The 17005-nt window shown below is 40.3% G+C and overlaps 1 protein-coding gene and 1 pseudogene across 2 annotated transcripts in view; both read right to left on the bottom strand.

Annotated features, from left to right (window-relative positions):
* KCNQ5 (potassium voltage-gated channel subfamily Q member 5) overlaps positions 1 to 17005 on the bottom strand; it is a 591803-nt gene that overhangs the window by 216637 nt on the left and 358161 nt on the right. The gene's annotated exons all lie outside the window — the stretch shown is intronic.
* Positions 3344 to 4881, bottom strand: LOC117087440 (annotated as a pseudogene).

Here is a 17005-nt window from a genome sequence, read left to right as displayed (position 1 = left end):
GTTCAAGAGATTTCCCTCAGACAGTCGGCGGACTCTGCGTAGACAGAGATGGAGCATGCCTTCTCACCCCAGGATCAGAGAATTCGTGTGGCCAGAAGGATTTCTGATTCAGTCTCCCTTTGAGGACAGGGATTATTTTTGAAATATCACTGATAGACACTTGTGCAATCTCTCTCTAAACCCCTCCAGCAATCAGGCCCCTCCCATCATTTTGCGGCAGCATAGCCCTGTTGCAGACAGCTCTACTGTTGGAAAATTATTTTCTCCTGAGTTCGTTCTCCTTGTCTGGGACCTTTACTCCTTGGTCAGATTCTGGACCACAGAGGACGTGTGCGCCTTCCTCCCTAAGAGAGTTCTTCAGAAGTTTGAGGCTGGTTTTATCATGACTTCCCTGTTGGTCTTCAGATTCAATATACCAAGCCCAGTTTGCTGTGTACTTTACATACGAAATTATGTCCTGATGTGTCATTCTCCTTGTCACTGTTCTTTACGTTTGCCCACTTTGTTATTGTATCCCTCAAAGTGGGACTCAGACTCATTCTCATTCTTCAGTGTAAGCAAAAGAATTGGCATTTAATCACCAACAGTAAATATCTGCATTTTCCATTCTTGCGGGGGAATACAGATTCAAACTTGATACTGCCCAGCTACAGCAAGTTTGGTTTCAAAAAAGACTGTCTCAAGGATATGCAATCACTTGTTTTCTTGTACTTTTCTTACCACACCACGGGGCCTGGAGCAAAGCTGACCACTGGCAATCTGTGTACTTGGACCCTACTACTTTGGTCCCTAAAGGAATTACTTTAACTAAACTGTATTGGATTTTCTGCTATTTCCTTAAGAAGGAGTAAAAAACATTTAACCAGCTTACTGTACTTTAAGAATTTCTCCATATTTCACATTGTATTTGCTCAATGAGGCATCCTGTGAGAAATTTCTCTCAGGATTTTACTGCAAGAAAAATCTATTAACATGTTGCTTCTGGCAAAGAGGATGAAGTTTTAGGTTTTGGAGACTGTGATCTTTTAGCATATTTGTTTCCTTGCCAGGAGGCTCAAAGGTGAATTTGGGACCCACATTACAAATAGTAATAGTGTCCCAGATCCTTCTGGCATACATTTTTATGGGTTAACTTCATTCCCAATTTCTTTGCACTGTTCTATCATTATCTTACTTTCGCTGTATTATATCAATCACAAATATTTACAGACATTGTACCAGGAACTGGGAACTCAGGCATAGTCTGCATCCTAACCAGGACTTTCAGTTAAATGGGAAGACAAACCTTTGCTTATTTTTATCCACTTATACTACATATATTATGTAAGCAGCCACAGATGTTTTCTGCACATTACAAGGTATTCAGGATATATTTGACCAAATAACAAAAGCCATAAAGATGTGTTTTTGTCTATTACTACTCTTTCTTTGAAATGGGAGTATTCAAACTAAAGCTGCATTCTTTTTAAAGAACTAAATGACACCATTGATTCAGATTGAACTTAAATGAAAATGAGTAGATTTTGCTCACTTGGATTTCTGGAAAGCCTTTATATTTGTTACATTTACATATTACTATGGTAATCTTGATTCTTTTATTCCTCGCATGAACTACCCACTCCCTAAACAAGAACCTCCTAATGTCCTACTCTTATCTTTCAGATTTCTTTACAAACACCATGTCTTGACTTTGGAGCCCCCCCATCAGGTACCTCTTCTCCCAAGACTATTATCATCCTACCTGAATTTCTCTTTCTTTCCCTCAGAGATATTATAAAGCACTTATCAGTACTTTGCTGAAATCAAGACATTATCTATTCTCCTGATGTAGCAATCTGGTTAACCTATCAAAATAAGAAATAAGCATTATGTAATGTAATTTTTTTGCTCTTAATGAATTTATGTTATTTTCTAGTAATGATGGTTGTTCTTTCCTTTTTTTTTGAGAGAGAGTTTCGCTCTTGTTGCCTAGGCTGGAGTGCAATAGCGCAATCTCAGCTCACTGCAACCTCCACCTCCCAGGTTCAGCGATTCTCCTGCCTCAGCCTCCCAAGTAGCTGGGACTCCAGGCGTGTACTACCATGACTGGTTAATTTTGTATTTTTAGTAGAGATGGGGCTTCACCATGTTGGTCAGGCTAGTCTTGAACTCCTGACCTGAAGTGATCCACCTGCCTCGGCCTCCCAAAGTGCTGGGATTACAAGCATGAGTCACTGTGCCTGGCCCTCAAGTTTATTATAAATCATTTGCTTAATATTCTATCTAGAATATTTCTAGGAATTCTTATTGAGCTTATCAATATACAAAGCCCAGGGCCTCCTATTTCACTCCTTTTTGACACTCAGGATATTTTTTCTCTCTCTGGTCATTTGTCATTCATTACATTTTTTCAAGATTTATTAAAATTTATCATACCCCTGAACCTAAAGTAAAAGCTAAAATATGATGAGAAATTATTAATGAAAGTTCTTCAGTTTCATCTTCGAATACTTTGATGCCTTATGATACAAATCTAGATGCAAAAACATGAACTCATTAATAGCCAACAATTTTCCGATCTCATATTTTCATTGTTTCTCTTAATCATATTTTAAAAAATCCCTTTTAGTGTTAAAAAAGAAAATCATGCTTTTTTCCCCAAGTTTTATTTTAGATAGAGGGGGTACATGTACAGATCTATTACATGGGTATATTACACTCTGGTAGTCATCACAGTACCCAGTAGGTAGTTTTTTGAACCATGCCCCTCTCCTTCCCCTCCCCTTTAGTAGTCAGCAGTGTCTGTTATTCTCATGTTTATGACCATGGGTACTCAACATTTAGCATCCACTTATAAGTGAGAACATCTAGTATTTGTTTTTTTTGTTCCTGTACTAATTTGCTTAGGACTTTGGCCTCCCGTTCCATCCATGTTGGGACAAAGGACATGATTTCATTCTTTTGTTTGTTTGTTTGTTTTTAGTGGTTGGGTGATCCCAGGGAATTTTATTACTTTATCCCAGAATCTCAGTTGCCTCATCTATAAGTTGGGGATAATAATGGCACCCATTTCATAATTATGAAGATTAAATACATTAAGGAAAACACTAATATGTGCCTAGCACCTGCTAAACGCTCAACAAAGGTCATCTGTACACACTGATGTCTCAAACAGGGACGGAATGTTTAACACAGAAAACAGGAGGTTTTAGCCACTCACTTGTTCTCCTGGCTCCCGAAACATGAGCTGCCTCTCCCCAATTCATCCAAGCCCATAAAGATAGTTGTCCTTGTCCTTAGTCTCCACAGGTGTTCAGTGTGAGCCAACTGCCAGATGGCTTTCATCAGCACAACTGAATAACCCACTTATGCCTAGTGTTCCATTATTGGAACGCTAAGTTTATGGGAGTTATTTATATCCTACTGCTCAAGGTCATCACCAAGATCTGATTTTTCACACAAAAAATTTGTAACCTCCAGCATAAATGGGATAATCAAAGCAATTGTGGCAGTTTTGAGAGGACAAAACTCTAGAGTTTAATCTTCCAGCTTGACTAACTTGGAAGCGTTCCTGTGAATATAAAAGATCTTGTTGGGGGCGGTGGAGAAGCTGAGATTGGCTCCGCGGCTGTACTTCCAGCTCAAGGCCGGGTCATAGTCCCGCTGCAGGTTCTGCTGCAGGCTGTCGGCCGCCTTCTAGCTGAGGGCCATGTTGGGCCTCGCAATCATGCTGGGGGGTGTGGAGAGGGGTGGCGGCTGAACGAAGGGGACAGGTTTTTGAAGCCACCCGTAAGTTTGAGAAACTTCAGTTTCTGTTCTTCGTTCTCAAAATCAGCAGTATCCCACTGACCTAACTGGGTTCCCCTCCACTTCCTGGTTTCAGAAGCTTCCGTTTTGCCTGACTCGCGATCTATCTCTCCTTGCAAGGCCTTTCGCCTCACCTGGTCTATGTGCGCCTCGTCCACGTTGCCTTTCTTTTCCAACACCACCTCTAAGTCCGTGTCTGTTTCCTCCTTCCAAGGATCTCTTGCTACTCCACTCTCTTTCCTCTTCTTTTTCTTCCTTTTCAGAGCTGGCTCCTCAATGATTGGCTGCTCTACCTTCTTGGACTTCATCTTTTTCTTTGCGGGGGTCTTAGGGCCATTTCTTATGGGGATGGATGTATTCCGGATCCTCAACTTTGGCGTCTTTTTACTTCCTTTCCTAGGGCTGCTCTCCATGGACCTGGAAGGCTTGGAGTGGCCTGGGAGGGCGTCTCCCTCCTGGTGGATTTTTTTTTCTTCTTCTTCACCTTCCCACTGTGTTCCCTGGGGCTCTTCTGCTTCTGTTATCTGCCCCAAGGTTGCCTGTTCCTCACCCTTCTTCCCCACCGAGCAGGTGTCGGCAGCATCCCCAGTCTGGCAGAATCAAGGATCCTGGACTGAGGAGTCCTGGGACCCCTTTGTTTCCTTCTTGTGGTTTTTGAGCTTCTTGCCAACTCTGGTTTCCTCTTCACCCTGTCTGAGGTCTGGGGAGGTTTTCACGCCAGAGGCATGGAACATGGCTGGAGGTGACTTCTTCTTTTTCTTTTCCCCAGGGAGGAACTCCAAGCGACCAAGCACCTGCTTCCTGGGGCTGGGTGACTTCTCTGGCCGTCTGGCACGCAGCGTGTCAGGTTCTACGTGCTCCTCGCAAAGGGTGCTGACACCCTTCTTTTTCTTCTTTTCTTCACTAGAGACATCTCAGGTACCTTCCCATGGACCACACTTTTAGAGGGGGATGTGGCTCTTATAGGAGAAACATTGGCAAAGTAATCATCATTGTTTAAAATTGAGTATTGAGTCTCTGGTTCTTTGACCACTTTCTTCTTTTTCTCTCTGGGAGCCCAGGGCCCATGTATACTTTGTGTGTCTTGGTGATCATTCTGATGGGCCAAACTTCCCCACCTCCACGTGACAGCCTGCTCCACTGTGACTTCAATTTCATTCTTTTTTATGGCTGTGTAGTATTCCATGGTATATGTGTTCCACATTTTCCTTCTTTCTTTTTTTTTCTTTTGAGATGGAGTCTTGCACTGTCACCTTGGCTGGAGTGCGATGGTGCGATCTCAGCTCACTGCAACCTCTGCCTGCCCGGTTCAACTGATTATCCTGCCTCAGCCTCCCGCTAGGATTACAGGCGCCCATCATCAGGCCCAGCTAGTATTTTGTATTTTTAGTAGAGATGGGGTTTCACCACGTTGGCCAGGCTGGTCTCGAACTCCTGATCCTGTGATTCACCTGCCTTGGCCTCCCAGAGTGCTGAGATTACAGGCATGAGCCACTGTACCTGACCTCCACATTTTCTTTATCCGACCCACCATTGATGGGCAGCTAGTTGACTCCATATTTTTGCTGTTGTGAATAGAGTAGCAATGAACATAGGAGTACATGTGTCTTTTTGGTGTAATGATCTATTTTCTTTTGGGTATATACCCAGTAATGGTATTGCTGGGTCAAATGGTAGCTCTCTGTTTTAAGTTCTTTAAGAAATCTCTAAACTGCTTTCTGCAGTAGCTGAACTAATTTACCTTCCCACTAACAGTATATGAGTGGTCCCTTTTCTCCACAGCCTCACCAGCATCTGTTGTTTTCTGACTTTTTAATACTAGCTGTTCTGACTAGTGTGAAATGAAATATCATTGTGGTTTTCATTTGCATTCTGTGGTGGAAAATCAGGCTTTTTGATGGAAAATTAGGAATAGGTTAGGATTTTAATAGCTCTAATCTCTTGGTGTTAATGTAACAATACTGACCACCAACAAATAGGATTATTTCTTCTCTATTCCTGTAATTTTAAAAAGTCCTTTTTGGGGACAGGGGAATGTTGTGGTTTATCTGGCTTTCAGCTCATTTAAATTACTCTTGATGACTGTGGTTTTTTAAATTGTTAAAAATATGCTGTTAGTTATATGTCTTCCATTTTCTCAATATTTAAAAACACAGAGTAAAAAATCTGAGTTCTTTGGAGAATTTCTGTGTGAACAAGATTGGCTTATTCCTATGTTCTTTCTTGCTTCTGTTTTTTTTTTGGTGCATGTGTCACAACATATTGCTGTGTTGCCCACACTGGTGTACAGTGGCCAGATCATATAGCTCACTGCAGCCTTGAACATCTGGGCTCATGCAATCCTCCTGCTTCAGCCTCCCAAGTATCTAGGACCACAGGCACATGCCACCATGCCCGGTTAATTTAGACAAACATTTTTGTAGCGACAGAGTCTCACTATGTTGCCCAGGCTGGTCTAACTATTGATCTAATGTGATCTTCCTGCATTGGCCTCCCAAAGTGCTGGTATTACAGGTGTGAGCCACTGTGCCTGACTTCTTGCTCTTCTTACAGGCCTTCTCTGGGGCTTCAAATTTCTTGTTTTTACTGTTATTAAAAAAAATTGTTGGGATTGGTTCCAAGATGGACAGATAGCAACAGCTCTGGTCTGCAGCTCCCAGTGTGATCAACACAGAAGATGGGTGATTTCTGCATTTCCAACTGAGGTACTTGGTTCATCTCACTGGGACTGGTTGGACAGTGGGTACAACCCATGGAGGGCAAGCTGAAGCAGGACAGGGCATCGCCTCACCCAGGAAGCACAAGGGGTTGGGAGATTTCCATTTACTAGCCAAGGGAAGCCATGACAGACTGTACCTGGAAAATCAGGACACTGCCTCCCAAATACTGGGCTTTTCCAATGGTCTTAGCAAACAGCACACCAGGAGAGTGTATCCCGTGCCTGGCTTGGTGGGTCCCACACCCATGGAGCCTTGCTCACTGCTGGCACAGCAGTCCGAGATCAAACTGTGAGGCGGCGGCCTGGCTCGGGGAGGGGCATCCACTATTGCCGTGGCTTGAGTAGGTAAACAAAGTGGCCAGGAAGCTTGAACTGGGTGAAGCCCACCACAGCTCAACAAGGCCTGCCTGCCTCTGTCGACTCAACCTCTGGGAGCAGGACATTGCTGAACAAAGGCAACAGAAACCTCTGCAGACTTAAACGTCCCTGTCTGACCACTCTGAAGAGAGCAGTGGTTTTCCCAGCATGGTGTTTGAGATCTGAGAATGGACACACTTGCCTCCTCAAGTGTTTCCCTGACCCCCATGTAGCCTAACTGGGAGACACCTCCTAGTGGGGGCTGACTGACACCTCATACAGCCGGATGCCCCTCTGGGATGAAGCTTCCAGAGGAAGGATCGGCAGCAATATTTGCTATTCTGCAATATTGCTGTTTTGCAGCCTCTGCTGGTGATACCCAGGAAAACAGGGTCTGAAGTGGACCTCCAGCAAAATCCAATAGACCTGCAGCTGAGGGACCTGACTGGTAGAAGGAAAACTAAAAAACAGAAAGGAATAGCATCAACATCAACAAAAAGGACATCCATACCAAAACCCCATCTGTAGATCACCATCATCAAAGACCAAAAGTAGATAAAACCACAAAGATGGGGAGAAACCAGAGCAGAAAAGCTGAAAATTCTAAAAAGCAGAGCGCCTCTTCTCCTCCAAAGGATTGCAGCTCCTCACCAGCAATGGAACAAAGCTGGATGGAGATGACTTTGACGAGTTGGCAGAACTAGGCTTCAGAAGGTCAGTAATAACAGACTTCTCTGAGCTAAAGGAGGATGTTCGAACCCATGGCAAGGAAGCTAAAAACCTTGAAAAAAGATTAGACAAATGGCTAATTAGAATAAACAGCATAGAGAAGACCTTAAATGACCTGATGGAGCTGAAAACCTTGGCATGAGAACTACGTGAGGTATGCACAAGCTTCAACAGCCTGTTTGATCAAGCGGAAGAAAGGGTATCAGTGATTGAAGATCAAATTAATGAAATGAAGCGAGAAGAGAAGTTTAGAGAAAAAGGAGTAAAAAGAAATGAACAAAGCCTCCAAGAAATGTGGGACTATGTGAAAAGACAAAATCTGCATTTGATTGGTGTACCTGAAAGTGACAGGGAGAATGGAACAAAGTTGGAAAACACTCTTCAGGATATTATCCAGGAGAACTTCCCCAACCTAGCAAGACAGGCCAACATTCAAATTCAGGAAATACAGAGAACACCACAAAGATACTCCTCGAGAAGAGCAACTCCAAGACACATAATTACCAGATTCACCAAAGTTGAAATGAAGGAAAGAATCTTAAGGGAAGTCAGAGAGAAAGGTCGGGTTACCCACAAAGGGAAGCCCATCAGACTAACAGCGGATCTCTCAGCAGAAACTCTACAAGCCAGAAGAGAGTGGCGCAGATATTCAACATTCTTAAAGAAAATAATTTTCAACCCAGAATTTCATATCCAGCCCAACTAAGCTTCATAAGTGAAGGAGAAATAAAATCCTTTACAGATAAGCAAATACTGAGAGATTTTGTCACCACCAGGCCTGCCTTACAAGAGCTCCTGAAGGAAGCACTAAACATGGAAAGGAACAACCAGTACCAGCCACTGCAAAAACATGTCAAATTTTAAAGACCATTGATGCTAGGAAGAAACTGCACCAACTAATGGGCAAAATAACCAACTAACATCATAATGACAGGATCAAATTCACACATAAAATATTAACCTTAAATGTAAATGGGCTAAATGCCCCAATTAAAAGACACAGACTGGCAAATTGGATAAAGAGTCAAGACCCATCAGTGTGTTGTATTCAGGAGACCCATCTCAGGTGCAGAGAAATCCATAGGCTCAAAATAAAGGGATGGAGGAAGATCTACCAAGCAAATGGAAAGCAGAAAAAATAAAGCCGGGGTTGCAATCCTAGTCTCTGATAAGACAGACTTTAAACCAACAAAGATCAAAAGAGACAAAGAAGGCCATTACATAATGGTAAAGGGATCAATTCAAGAAGAAGAGCTAATCATCCTAAATATATATGCACCCAATACAGGAGCACCCAGATTCATAAAGCAAGTCCTTAGAGACCTACAAAGAGACTTAGACTCCCACACAATAATAATGGGAGACTTTAACACCCCACTGTCAATATTAGACAGATCGACGAGACAGAAGGTTAACAAGAATATCCAGGACTTGAACTCAGCTCTGCACCAAGCAGACCTAATAGACATCTACAGAACTCTCTACCCCAAATCAACAGAATGTACATTCTTCTCAGCACCACATCACGCTTATTACAAAATTGTCCACATAGTTGGAGGTAAAGCACTCCTCAGCAAATGTAAAAGAACAGAAATTATAACAAACTGTCTCTCAGACCACAATGTGATCAAATTAGAACTCAGGATTAAGACATTCACTCAAAACCACACAACTATGTGGAAACTGAACAGCCTGCTCCTGAATGACTACTGGGTAAATAATGAAATGAAGGCAGAAATAAAGATGTTCTTTGAAACCAGTCAGAACAAAGACACAATAAGAATCTCTGGGACACATTTAAAGCAGTATGTAGAGGGAAATTTATAGCACTAAATGCCCACAAGAGAAAGCAGGAAAGATCTAAAATCAACACCTTAACATCACAATTAAAAGAACTAGAGAAGCAAGAACAAACAAATTCAAAATCTAGCAGAAGGCAAGGAATAAGATCAGAGCAGAACTGAAGGAGATAGAGACACAAAAAACCCTTCAAAACATCAATGAATCCAGGAACTGTTTTTTTGAAAAAATCAACAAAATTGATAGACCACTAGCAAGATTAATAAAGAAGGGAGAAGAATCAAACAGATGCAATAAAAAATGATAAAGGGGACGTCACCACTGATCTCACAGAAATACAAACTACCATCAGAGAATGCTATAAACACCTCTCCACAAATAAACTAGAAAATCTAGAAGAAATGGATAAATTCCTGGACATATATGCCCACCCAAGACTAAACCAGGAAGAAGTTGAATCCCTGAATAGACCAATAACAGACTGTGAAATTGAGGCAATAAGTAACAGCCTACCAACCAAAAAAAGTCCAGGACCAGATGGATTCACAGCCAAAGTCTACCAGAGGTACAAAGAGGAGCAGGTACCATTCCTTCTGAAACTATTCCAATCAATAGAAAAAGAGGGAATCCTCCCTAACTCATTTTTTGAGGCCAGCATCATCCTGATACCAAAGCCTGGCAGAGACACAATAAAAAAAGAGAATTTTGGACCAATATCCCTGATGAACATCGATGAAAATATCCTCAATAAAATACTGGCAAACCAAATCCAGCAGCACATCAAAAAGCTTATCCACCAAGATCAAGTTGGCTTCATCCCTGGGATGCAAGGCTGGCTCAACCTAGGCAAATCAATTAATCAATAAATGTAATCCATCACATAAACAGAACCAAAGACAAAAACCAGTTGATTATCTAAATAGATGCAGAAAAGGCCTTTGACAAAATTCAACAGCCCTTCATGCTAAAAACTCTCAATAAACTAGGTAGTGATGGAACATATCTCAAAAAGGGCTATTTATGACAAACCCACAACCAATATCATACTGAATGGGCAAAAACTGGAAGCATTCTCTTTGAAAACTGGCACAAGACAGGGATGCCCTCTCTCGCCACTCCTACTCAACATAGTGTTGGATGTTCTGGCCAGAGAAAGAAATAAAGGGTATTCAATTAGGAAAAGAGGAAGTCAAATTGTCCCTGTTTGCAGATGACATGATTGTATATTTAGAAAACCCCATCGTCTCAGCCCAAAATCTCTTTAAGCTGATAAGCAACTTCAGCAAAGTCTCAGGATACAAAATCAATGTGCAAAAATCACAAACATTCTTACACACTAATAATAGACAAACAGTGAGCCAAATAATGAGTGAACTCCCATTCACAATTACTACAGAGACAATAAAATACCTAGGAATCCAACTTACAAGGGATGTGAAGGACCTCTTCAAGGAGAACTACATACCACTGCTCAACGAAATAAAAGAGGACACAAACAAATGGAAGAACTTTCCATGCTCATGGACAGGAAATCAATATCATGAAAATGACCATACTGCCCAAAGTAATTTATAGATTCAATGTCATCCCCATCAAGCTACCGACTTTCTTCACAGAACTGGAAAAAACTACAGTTCATATGCAACCAAAAAAGAGCCCGCATTGCCAAGACAATCCTAAGCAAAAAGAACAAAGATGGAGGCATCATGCTACCTGACTTCAAACTATACTACAAGGCTACAGTAACCAAAACAGCCTGGTACTAGTACCAAAGCAGAGATATAGACCAATGGAACAGAACAGCAGCCTCAGAAATAACACCACACATCTAAACCACCTGATCTTTGACAAACCTGACAAAAACAACCAATGGGGAAAGGATTCCCTATTTAATAAATGGTACTGGGAAAACTGGCTAGCCATATGTAGAAAGCTAAAACTGGATCCCTTCCTTACACTGTATGCAAAAATTAACTCAAGATGGATTAAAGACTTAAATGTAAGACCTAACACCATAAAAACCCTAGAAGAAAACCTAGGCAGTACCATTCAGGACACAGGCATGGGCAAAGACTTCATGACTAAAACACCAAAAGCAATGGCAACAAAAGCCAACACTGACAAATGAGATCTAATTAAACTAAAGAGCTTCTGCACAGCAAAAGAAACTATCATCAGAGTGAACAGGGAACCTACAGAATGGGAGAAAATCTTTACAGTCTACCCATCTGACAAAGGGCTAATATCCAGAATCTACAAAGAACTTAAATTTACAAGAAAAAATCAAACAACCCTATCAAAAAGTGGGCAAAGGATATGAAGAGACACTTCTCAAAAGAAAGTATTTATGCAGCCAACAGACACATGAAAAAATGCTCATCATCACTGGTCATCAGAAAAATGCAAATAAAAACCACAGTGAGATACCATCTCACACCAGTTAGAATGGCAATCATTAAAAAGTCAGGAAAGAACAGATGCTGGAGAGGATGTGGAGAAATAGGAATGTTTTTACACTGTTGGTGGGAGTAAACTAGTTCAACCATTGTGGAAGACAGTGTGGCAATTCCTCAAGGATCTAGAACTAGAAATACCATTTGACCCAGCAGTCTCATTACAGGGTATATACCCAAAGGATTACAAATCATGCTTCTATAAAGACACATGTACACGTATGTTTATTGTGGCACTATTCACAATAGCAAAGACTTGGAGCCAACCAAATGTCCATCAATGATAGACTGGATTAAGAAAATGTGGCACATATACACCATGGAATACTATGCAGCCATTAAAAAGGATGAGTTCATGTCCTTTATAGGGACATGGATGCAGCTGGAAACCATCAATCTCAGCAAACTATTGCAAGGACAGAAAACCAAACACCATATGTTCTCACTCATAGGTGGGAATTGAACAATGAGAACACTTGGACACAGGAAGGGGAACATCACACAGTGGGGTCTGTTGTGGGGTCGGGGGATGGGGGAGGGATAGCATTAGGAGAAATACCTATTGTAAATGACAGTTAATGGTTGCAGCAAACCAACTTGGCACATGTATACATATGTAACAAACCTGCACGTTGTACACATGTACTCTAGAACTTAAAGTATAATAATAAAAATAATTATATTCCTAACTTTTGTGTTTCTTTATCTATGTATTTATTCTGTCCACTTACTTCAGTCTGTGTTTTTTAAAAGGATCACAACTGCCTTGAGAAGAGGCCTTGGAATGGGAAAGTCCAGATTCTTCTTAATTGTTGCCTCATCACTGAGTCCCTATCAGAAGTCTGAGTTTCTTGAAGACACTCACTCAGTGTGGAAAGAACGAAATAGATATTGGCCTGTCAAAACAAATAAAAAGTCTCTACTTTTTGATGGCAGTTGAAAAGGATGTTTTTCATCTTGGTAGATGGGACATGCAGTTCATGGCTGAATGGAATGGCTGGGAATGATCTTACTGAATGGAATATCTACAATTTAGAAATCTATCACAGTCAGGTTCTTGCTTTTGCAAACTGTTTCTGTTTCTTTTCCAGGAAAAATAACTGCGATAAAAAACCAGAGTATATTGTTCAGGAATAATGAATTCAAAACTGGAAACAAAAACAGCCTTTTTGACTGTTAGATATTCAATGTGTGCAACAGGAGAGCATTTATTTGATATTTTATATTCTTGTTAACTCTGTTATATTTTCCTCTGAGCAAACAGCACCATTTGGAATTACAGCTCAGTTTATTTTGGTATCCTCTACTAAGATGTATCCTCCATGAGAGCAGAAAACTTTTGTCTCTTATTTACTACTTTATTTCTAGTATCAAGAATAGAACTTGGTTCAGGTACTAATCAATTCATTCACGCATTCAACATGTAGTATTCAGGGGCTACTATGTGCCAAGCAGTGTTCTAGGTGCTGAAGGTATAATAGTGAATAAATAGACAAAAATCCCTGCCCTTACAGAACTTACATTATAGCGGGAAATATGGGCCATAAACAATGTTTTATTAAATGAAATACATACTGTGTTTGAAAGTGGTAACTGCTAAGGAGACAAAAACAGCAGAGAAAGAGAATAGGATGCAGAAGTGGGGAGAGTTGAACTTATGGACAGAGTGGTCATGGAAGGTCTCTCTCACGGAAGAGGTGACATTTATTGAATTTGTAAGTGAAACTCCCAAACCCCTAAAGTCATCAAGCCAAAGCAATGGTGCATTTGGAATTCAGCCTGCATAGGCCTTCCGGCCCCTGCTATCTATGGAACTGCTTTTATTATGCCAATTCCTTGTTTTAAAACTTATGGTTCCTTTACCTTGCTATCATACCCAAACTTACTCATCTGGCTTTTAAGATCCTCACAAGAACATGAATTCTTCCATTTCTCCAGAGTAGACCTTCTAGGCAGGTCCGCCTGATTTCTGTTTCCTGCACAATATCATGCTGTAACATAATAATGTGATATAATAATGAAACTTGATGCTTCTGTGTGCTATTTCCCGTGCCTGTAGCCACAGTCTGCAAGTCAGATGTCAGCTGATCCCCAAGCTCATACTCTTTGTGTCCCAGGTACATGGCCTCCTTTCTACATCTTCACTACCTCTCCTCTAGCATTGTTTTAAGAATAAAATGAGATAGCCCCAAAATGAGAATCTGTATTTTAACATAATAAATACATAAATAAATACCAAATAGAGTTAAAAATCCCAACTGACAAATAATTGCTACATAATTTTACAAGTTTTCGCTAACATGGATAACAATTATGACAATGAATTATGTTGGTTTATCATATAAAATCCCCACTTAAAATGCAAAACACTTATAAATGTAAAACTTGAAACAATACCCAGCAAAATTTAAGGTGCGCAAGTAATCTGGCTTGGTCTAAGCAAATCCACTTGAAGAACGAACATAAGAGTTGGGTTTGAATGTGTACAGAGAAGTGCTCAAGGTTCACTAGTCATGGAAACTTCTTGACATACAGACCTCTGCATTCAGCCTCTTGTTACTCCAGTTCCTGGGAAACTATTTGAAACTACCTAAATAAATGGGTAATATTGTGAAGCTTCTTGGCTGCAGTCAGTACATGGGAATGAGTCTCAGTTAAATTGACCAGGCAGGGATTCCAAGTCATCATTAAAATGACCACTAATGACTCTGCTGACCTGGCTACCATGCTAATGAATTCACAGTGTGCCCATCCACAACCGAGAAAAGGGCTGCCTTAGAGGAAGTGCTAATTATAGCCGTGAATGAAATAAAAGTTATTTGTAAGGGTGAGGAAGAGACATTTGTAAAATCTGTGTGAGTGTTCCTTTTAAAGTTATCTTCTCAAGAGATTAATGTCAATGCTGACACTATGGAAAATAATCCAATGTAATAGTTTTGATAATATGAATCTATGTGGATTAAATTTTCCATGCTTTGTTTGGAAGGCTCTGTTTATGCAAGAAAGTGAGCTATGACAAAGGTTGAAAACACATTAAAAGATGTTTGACAACAGTTGTCTGGCCGGAATCATTTTTCCATAAAAAGGTTGTAAATTTATTAGGCAAATAATAACTTAATCACTGCAATTTTCTATGACTATATGATAATAACCATTACATTATCTGAAAATGAAAAATAGAAACTCTGGAGTTCATTTATTTAAATATGATTATTGGGAACTAAAGTAAGAAAGGATAAAAATAAGCTTAAATTTATTTTTCCCTGGAAACACAAAGCTATTTTTTTTTGTTAACCATGGGTAATACAGCATAAAAATCTATTTCAAAGTACTATATTTGCTAATAAAAATCAATTATGAATTTTGGTTACTTTCAACTGATTAGACTTACGTAATTCACTTGTTTTAAAAAACCTGGAAAGGCTTTCTGAGCGCATTTACATTTCATGGAAAATCTCAGTGCAGCTCTTTGTTACACATATATACAAGAGGACCCATCACTTCTTGTGTGAGGAGAATGTTTTAAAGCAGTCACAAAATAAGAACTCGCAACCAAACGGAGCCAGGTTATGCTATAGGGCCTATGGAGTGGAGAATTGCTACTGATTTTCTCCACTCAATTTGGCCTACAGAAATAAAGTAGTGAAGTGACTAAAACAGCAGAAAACAAAATCTTCTTGAGTAAAGTACTCTTGGCAGTAGACTTTATGATGTGGTACAACATCAGGAAAAAATAAACCCAGCAGACAGATGGTCTCCAGAGATTAATAACCATAAACTCTGAAACTACTACACATGAAAGTACCTGCCCAAGGAATAGAGAAGATAGATGTTTCGCTAGGGATTGACCTACAATGGCACTTGTTGCTCTTGGTGACCAGAACTAAAAGAAAGCTGAAAGCCAGCATCAGTGTGTGAAGTCACTGGAGTATTTTATAGATCAGAAAAGTTGGCAAGCGATGGACACTAGACAACACAAACTTCCTCTCTCCAAAAATATATTCACAGTTAGCTTTAAAGCTGTAGTCACTCCTCTGGGGTCTGGTAAGTAAAGAAAAAAGGTATGTTTTTTCTTGCTGCTGCTATATATAGATAAGCATCAAGCTTTTTTTTTTTTTTGTGACCAAAACAATTGAAGTTGATGATTTTATGTAGATAGAAACACATTAGGATGATAAAAAGAAAGACAAAAATGTGGCTTTACCTAACATAATATTTTATTCTTCACGGAAAGTTCTAGAGATGTTTACTTAAATTTTATTATTACTGTTTTAGGTGCATAGTTGAAACTCAAACATACTAAATGGCATTGGGAGATGCAAAGTAGAAAGTGTTAGGGTTGGGAGTGGTGGTTCACGCCTGTAATCCCAGCACTTTGGGAGGCCGAGGCGAGTGGATTGCCTAAACTCAGGAGTTTGAGAACAGCCTGGGCAATGCAGTGAAACCCTGTCTCTACTAAAATACAAAAAATTAGCTGGGTGTGCTGTGCACCTGTAGTCCCAGCTACTCAGGAGGCTGAGGCAGGAGAATTGCTTGAACCCGGGAGGCGGAGGTTTCAGTGAGCCGAGATCATGCCATTGCACTCCAGCCTGGATGACAGAGAAAGACTCCATCTTAAAAAAAAAAAAAAAAAAAAAAAGTAGAAAGTGTTATTAGCATAGATAGTTTGCCCTAAATTTTCAGTTTTAATGGGCACCTGTCCTATTTTTTAAAAGAGAAACATAACTCAGTTTTCTAATTAGTAAGCTGACAGGGATGCACTAAATAAACATGCCCCATATTCAGTTGTTTTAGGATACTCTGATGTCAATGCTTCTATTTAGAGAGTGGTGGGAGGAGGGCTATGCTGTCAAAGAGTCAGAAATGGCTTCTGATTCCTGGGCCCTTGAAAATGCACAAGGCTGGCAGGGTCCCAGAAGTATAACCTGCACAATCCAGAAAAAAATGCGTTATTTTCCACTTCTTGCCATAAGAGAGTCTAGGCTTTCCTTTTTTTTTTTTTTTTGTGCCACTAGTTATTGCCATCTGTAGGAGAGGAAGGGAAGAGAGAAAGATTTATAGCAGGGGTGGACAAACTTTCTGTAAAGGACCAGATAGTAAATATTTTAGATTTTGTGAGCCATGTGGTCTCTCTAGCAGCTACTCAGCACTGCAGTTGTAG

This window comes from Trachypithecus francoisi, unplaced genomic scaffold, assembly GCF_009764315.1.
Source record: "Trachypithecus francoisi isolate TF-2019V2 unplaced genomic scaffold, Tfra_2.0 Lachesis_group10, whole genome shotgun sequence".
NCBI classification, from domain to species: domain Eukaryota; kingdom Metazoa; phylum Chordata; class Mammalia; order Primates; family Cercopithecidae; genus Trachypithecus; species Trachypithecus francoisi.
The sequence above is the reverse complement of the archived record's forward strand: the minus strand, read 5'-3'. Positions and strand labels throughout refer to the sequence as shown.